The sequence below is a fragment of the Rhipicephalus sanguineus genome, chromosome 1, assembly GCF_013339695.2.
Source record: "Rhipicephalus sanguineus isolate Rsan-2018 chromosome 1, BIME_Rsan_1.4, whole genome shotgun sequence".
In the NCBI taxonomy this organism is placed as follows: Eukaryota; Metazoa; Arthropoda; class Arachnida; order Ixodida; family Ixodidae; genus Rhipicephalus; species Rhipicephalus sanguineus.
Genome location: NC_051176.1, coordinates 145,295,240 through 145,302,428, shown reverse-complemented (window position 1 = coordinate 145,302,428; position 7,189 = coordinate 145,295,240). Strand labels below are relative to the sequence as shown.

Sequence of the window (7,189 nt, the reverse complement as noted above, 5' to 3'; positions counted from 1 at the left end):
TAAAGTCTCCCATCAGTACAGTATACTGCGTCTTTACCTTACTCATTGCTGATTCTACGTCTTCGTAGAAGCGTTCAACCAGTTGATCGTCATGGCTGGATGTAGGCGCGTAGGCCTGTACCACCTTGATCTTGTACCTCTTATTAAACTTAATTACGATACATATCACCCTCTCATTAATGCTATAGTATTCCTCTATATTACCAGCTATATTTTTATGAATAAGGAACCCCACGCCTAGTTCTCTTCTGTCAGCTAAGCCACGATAGCATAGGACGTGTCCGTTTTTCAGCACTGTATAAGCCTCATGTGGCCTCCTAACCTCACTGAGCCCTATAGACCTTATGCAAAATTGCTGCCATCTGTCGGAGGTTTGATGAAGCTACCCATTCGGCGCCATGTTGGAGGCTTGTGGCCGAATGGTATTGCTGTCGCTGCTATAACTTCTTGCTTGTATCTGCTTTGATAGTGGGCAATCGGGGCATAAAAACGTCAGACGAGGGTGTAAGAGCCTGCACACGTTACCGGCATTTCCCAGTTATTACGTTGACGGTTATTACATGTAAATAACTGCCTCATAGCGAGAAGAAAACAAGTTTGACACCGCGAGTCACAATTAGGCATGCCGTCGTCAAGAATGAAACTTTGCGCTAGGTTACAAATTTGGTCTGTCTGTTTTCAATGTAGCGAGTAAAGCGTTGTTAGCTATCTGAATATCATGCGTGTAGTATAGGATGGATAGGAAGAAGCGTTAACGCGCGACACGGCTAGGCACAGCGATGACGGAAAGAAAGTGCTGTAGACCCAATTTAAAACGTATTTTGTAAGGCACAGCCTATGTCGAGCTGATGTATTGTGCATCTAATTTTAAACTAAAGGCGTTGTCCTTGTTTTTATTTTTTAAATAAAAATATTTCGCAGCTTTAGTCACCGACGTATGTTATGTATAAAATTACTGCACGATTAAAATGTAAGATATGTGCGCATCTCACGCACGTGAAAAGTGAACATGAAAAGTGTTGTGTCTCCAAGCAGTAGATGCCGATCAGCTGGTGTTTTATTGAATATCCTTCCGACATGTCTTCCTACGTAACACGATACGCCAAAATCACGTGCACATCGTCGCTTCCGGGGCCTACTGGTGCCTTACAATGTCAACCCGTAGTGGCAAGGCAGTTTTGCGTCGCCGACTGAACGCCTGCGAAACCACCAGCGGTAGCGCACGCACGGTCGAATGCAGCACATTTCCCGGAATAGCATTTTTTTTAGTTTCATAAGAAAAGTGCCACGCACTTGAAGCACCTGCACCTACAGATACAGGACTTTTCCGAAGGGTGATCAGCTTTTGGGAGCAACTGATGTGCTCTTCTTGGGCTATAAAAATAAACAAAAAAAGTAAGGGGTTGGGGGCGGCCAGAATATCCAGGCCACCCGTCTGAATCAGGCAGTGATACCACATGGAATGCTTGAAAAATACGCATAGTGAAGCAATACGCGCGCAAAGCATCCCACCGAACGCTACCTTGTTAAACTCCACAATCGAAAACAAACTACAAACAACACGCAGCAGCACAATCGGTCCGTTCGCTGACAATCAATGACGCGCACGAGCTACCTGTCCAACATGTAATCACTATCGCAATGCAATAAACAAGGTAATGTCAACAGCAGCGCAGGCATGCGCGAGTAGGCGCGATGCAGCTTTGAAGCTCGTACACGAAGCGGGTTTGTCCTGGTTTGTCTGTGCCTGTAAGCACACGGCGCGAAAACTGTCTCGTTCCGGCATGCCATGACAGAGTGTTCTCTGATGAGCGCCGATGCTGTCACATACCGCATATATTAAGAACGGCGAGCGTAAACACGGCGTTAGTCATAAGCAGTAGCCGGAGCAACGAAACGATCTGCTGATTCTCGTCGGCCGTGAGGAAATCATTAACATGAAGGTTAGTTTCCTGCAAACCTTTTTTTCAGCCCCGCAGTTTCCTCAATCTGAGCAACATGGCACAAGAAAATATGGTGGCATTGCCGCTCCTACCAGCCGCCACACGTTGATACGCACGCTCCGTGTGTGCACATGCGGAGCGCGCTTAGCCTTGAACATGGCGGAAATGCGCACGGCGGCCGCTAGATGGCAGCAATTTTGCATAAGGTCTATTACATCCCATTTAACACCCTCTAATTCCTCGAATAGTACAGCTAGACTCGCCTCACTAGATAAAGTTCTAGCGTTATACGTAGCCAAATTCAGAATATATATATATATATATATATATATATATATATATATATATATATATATATATATATATATCAATGTGTGCGTATGTGCGCTTGTAGTGCTCACCGATACGATAAACTTTTCACCATCTCTTCACTTTGCCAGAACGGATAAGTCACTTTGGTCTTTTAATGGCAGGCGTGAAATCCAATGAGCTCAAATGCCGAGAGTGACGCTTGCTTTCCTGTTTCCGTCCGTGGGGCGGCTGAAGGTACAGAAATGGATAGATTCACGCAAAGCACTCAGACTCTACCTTCTCGCGTTCTTTTTATCTGTTTTTCTTTTCTCGCGTCTGGAGCAGTGATATTGCGAGCCTGTTCAGTACATGAGGAACTGATGGGTTTCTGTTCTTATTTTTTTCGCTGCAGCTGCGCATTATCCTGAGCTACAAACAGCCCGTGCTAGTTCTTACTCGCCTACTTCCTTTGCGATCCAGCTTCTCTTAAGATTACGCTGCCCTCGCAAAAACAAATGCTATGCCTCATTACAACGAAGTATAACAGTGAAGCCGAACAAATTCTGGCACTTTTCTTCTGTAGTTACCTTGTTTGCTTCTGCTTTTCTCCCTCAATACTGTTGTAAATAATGCTGTATAAGCGAAGAGTCGAAGCTGCTGAGCTGTGAACGATGCAAGCAATATGACTGATTGGGTCATTGACATCTACCATCAATAAGCAATCGCATTTCTGTGCTAAGCATTATTCTTTTCTTCGTTCCATACGTTTTCTTTTGTCTGTCGTGAAGAATTTTCCCCGAACAAAGGAAATACCAGAAACTGAGCTTGTAACCGCATGTGCCTTTTATTATTGTGTTCTTTCGAAGTATTCTGATTTGTGTCGTTTATGGCAGTGCGGGCTTGCTCCCTATAACTTGGTTATTTTCCGCACAAAATGTTTGTACCGAGCAACTGCGCATAGAGTGAGTGAGTGAGTGAACATTACAATAAAGAGAAATTGTGTTTATGAGAATATTTTGAGCTGAAACCTAAACGATGCTTTTATTTGCTCGTCAGAAACATTCCTGCCACTCTCACTAAACATGCATACCGTTCCAGCTTCGCTGCTAGGTTATATTATTGTTTCAAAAAATAAAAGCGGCAAGACCGGCGCCAAATGGCCCGCGTCAATGAGGCAAAGAGGGCGACGTAAACGGGGAGTAAATGACCGCTTTAATCAAGGCAATTAAACCAACCATACGAGCGATTCCGGAAACGGGAACTGACGCCGTAGTCAAAGCGCCCTTCAATGATACACTGAGTAGAAGCGAGAAAGCGTGCTCGGCAAAAAGTGCAAGACTTAAGAGGGAGTAAAAGGGAGAGGTAACGTAACTACGAGTTTGGGGACGTCAGTTTCGGGGGGACGCGAAGCAACGGCGACTGCTGGTCTCGGAGTGGTCCGCGCACACCGACGGCGAAGAGTGTGCGTGGCCGACCACACTTGTTTCAGGCGAGGAACATAGCGGCGACGTTGGCGCGCAGCAGCACCATGTAGTCGCGTCGTCCCCCTGGCCGGCGCCCGATAAGGCTAATGGCCCCTCTCGCCTGCGCGCGATGAGCGAGCGCACGCGCAAGGCGCCGACGCCCCGAGGAGAAGCCAGCCGGCGGAACGGACACGATAAATGAGCGTCGTCGCCGCGGGCTCGGACCCGGTGATGCCACATGGCTTGCCGCTCGTTCCATTGGAACGGCAACGAAAGGGGGGCCTGATGACAACAGTATGTGGCGCGAAACGGGCACTTTCGCTCGCGGAGGCGCCACTGTTGTCACGCTTCGGGCCGCTTTTCTCTGAGCATTCAGCGTCACGAACAGCCGAAATGGCACGAGTACTCCTGCTTCAAGGCTCGAAGCGGTCGCTCAACGCTTTCGTGAGAGAAATTGATTGAACTGAGACCACCGTTGGACTTATGCATAGAATAAAGCTGGGAAACCGCGTGACGTTCCGCTTTCAAAGTTCTTAACGTGGTGCAAGTTCTCGCTGATAGAGTTTTGCATTGTTCATCGTATTCGGTGTGCGAAAGCTTTACAGCGAGTTTGCTGCTTAGCTTTACGTTTGTTTGCTTGTTTTCTTTATGACTAATACGCTTGAAATTATGACTTAAAAATCATGAATTGAGGTGATTTTGGTTGTTTCTTGGCCGACGCAGTATGACTCCCGCGACTAACTTTTGTTCTTATGAAAACCGGTGTCAACGCAAGTATACAACCCTGCTAGTGCGCTAGCATACACTCGCTCACTCAAGCTGAGACAACAACGTGCAAACTAAATTGCCGTAAATGACAGCCGAGTGGACTTGTCAGGCAAACAGCCACTGCGTGCCACGCATTTTCCACGGCCTCTGCGAATACGCATGTCCGCATACACACAGGCTCTGTTAATTATTTGCGCAAAACCGTGCACATTTCTAGCGATTTCACTGGAACCTGGGGTAATATTCTTTTCTTCCCTCCTTTAGCTGGCGGCGGCTGCATTTTCGATGGAGGCGAAAATGTCTGAGGCCCGTGTACTTCGATTTAGGTGCACGTTAAAGAACCCCAGGCGGTCGAAATTTCCGGAGCCCTCCACTACGGCGTCTCTCATAATCATATCGTGGTTTTAGGACGTTAAACCCCAGATATTATTATTATTCTGTACCTGGTAGTAGGGATGGTAAAATCGAATCGATTAATCGATTAAATGTCAACAATTAATCGATTATTCGTCATCGATTTCTGCCTTTCGATTAATCGAATTAATCGATTAAAACTATTTGATTAATCGATTACGGCATCCCCTACTTCCGCCCCCAACCGCGCCCCTTGGCCGGAGCGCATTACTGCGAGGCGCGGTATACTGAGACGCAGATCCTGAACGCTATCCTTAGACGCAGGAAGTTGAAAAGCCGAATACAACTACTTTTTTCTGGTTCTATTTGGGAGGCCGTCGATCGCGCACTTCTATGCAATTGCGTTGCACTGGAGTACGATCCGACCAGCCAAATACCTTCTCAGTTCAAGACATACTATAGTAACCCTGTAGTCGATCGCCGCATCAATCCGAACCCACTTGAGACTTGGCACAACATGCGAACTGGCCTAGATCATGTGTTTGACGTTGCAATGGAGTATTTGCCCATTCCTGCAACGTCAGTAGCATCCGAGCGCCTTTTTTCGCATGCTGGATGTGTGGCGACCCAAAGTAGGCGTCGGTTGTCGCCCGACCATCTCGGGCAACTGATATTTCTTCGCTCAGTAGAAAAAAGCTTGTGGTTCGGAGCAGCAACCCCATGATACAAAACAAAAGGGGACTGTTGAGAAAGTAAGCAGCACGTCGATTCGCCAACTTTCAACACAGAAGTTTATTCTTTTCTGTAAATTTCATACGTACCAGCGCATCGTCTTGTAGATTACTTTGTTCGTGTTCGTTTTTTGCCGCGCTGTTTCATCGTGTTGCCGCATAAACGCATCTCTCCTTACGTTTGATAAACGAGTAGTTTTCGTCGCCTTTAGTGTCAATCGCAACTTTCTTTGTATTTTATTCAACCTTCAGATTTTACTCGTTTCTTGTGTAAGTGCGGCATTGTAATATGCGCTGCTTATTTCCTGACTGGTTCTTAGTGCCGCTCTGTTTCACTGTTTAGCAAATAAAATATTGTTTACCGATGAAAGAGAGAGAGAAAATGCAATATAAGGCAGAGAGGGTGGCCTGAGCTAGTACCCCCCTGCCTGCTACTCTGCACCGGGGAAAACGCAACGGGGGAAAAGGAGTGATGAAGTACGATGATGGGGAGAGGATTAGATAATCCGTATATACATAATAAGACACGTTTGCTAGCGTAAAGAGGACAAGGACGCTAGTAACCATCTTTTATTATGCTTAGCCCAACTGTCCGTCTTATAGGGTATATACCAGTTTCATAATTGTTCAGCTAGCTTTCCTGCGATGCAGTTAGCCCAATTAATGGCAGCTAGTCACTTCTTCAAACAGAATGTTCAAGCGCGGTTTTCTTGAGCTGGGACGCGGAAAATGTAGACTCGGCTCTGTTGACATGAACACGCATAATCGACAAACGCCAGCACGTGCAACTACGACCTCGTCTCCACTTGAAGCACGAAAGTTGCTGCCATTAGTTGAGAGAAAATGTAGCGCAGGAATGCGCACTCGCGAATTGTGGAAAGGGTCTTATACACCCTTTATGTAATACGCAACTTTACGCGTCGTCTTACCGAACGTCTAGCATCCAGTGCATTACTATTGAAGAAGTGACCTTGTAGCACTTAGTAATACTGTATGGTCGCATATTTAGGGAGAAATACAGCTTTCAGAGAGGCCCCCGTCTTTTGCTGTGACAAGAAAGGACAGTCGTGCAATTTATGTTGTAATGCCTTATACACTAGATAGCGCTCACAGTTCAGGCTGTACGCACGATTGAAAAGGTGTGAGTGGCGCCGTGTTACGGCAACGATCGGATGAAACCTGCGGAGTATTCTGACACAGCTGCTGTTTTTTCTAAGCCGGGAGACAGAAACTCATGTCACTCTGTTTCCCGCAATATTAATTAGAACTAACAGACACTAATGCTAAGGAAAGTATAGGGGATGTTATTTGTAATAATTGGGATATAAATGTGAAGAAAGTAAAGTGGACGAAAAGATAACTTGCCGCCGCCAGGGACCGAACCTGCGACCTTCGAATGCCACGTCCGATGCTCTACCACTGAGCTACGGCGGCGGTCATCCCCTCGTGTACTTCATAGGGTATACATGTGCATTTAAACCTAGGAGTGTTAGTCAGCGCCGATCACAGCCATGGCGGCGAGTGTGGAACACTCTTTTTCTGCCTTTTGGCGTCACGTAGCAAGTGATCTTTTTTTACGAGCTGGCAGCTGACCAATAATCCCTCGCATACTACCTGAAGGCACCAAGTCTTCCAGAAC

The 7,189-nt window shown here is 46.5% G+C and overlaps 1 non-coding gene across 1 annotated transcript; it reads right to left on the bottom strand.

Annotated features, from left to right (window-relative positions):
* Positions 1–6,912: 6,912 nt before the first annotated feature.
* On the bottom strand, positions 6,913–6,984 carry Trnap-ugg (transfer RNA proline (anticodon UGG)). The gene has a single exon. It is a non-coding gene; the product is annotated as a tRNA-Pro (tRNA).
* Positions 6,985–7,189: the final 205 nt, after the last annotated feature.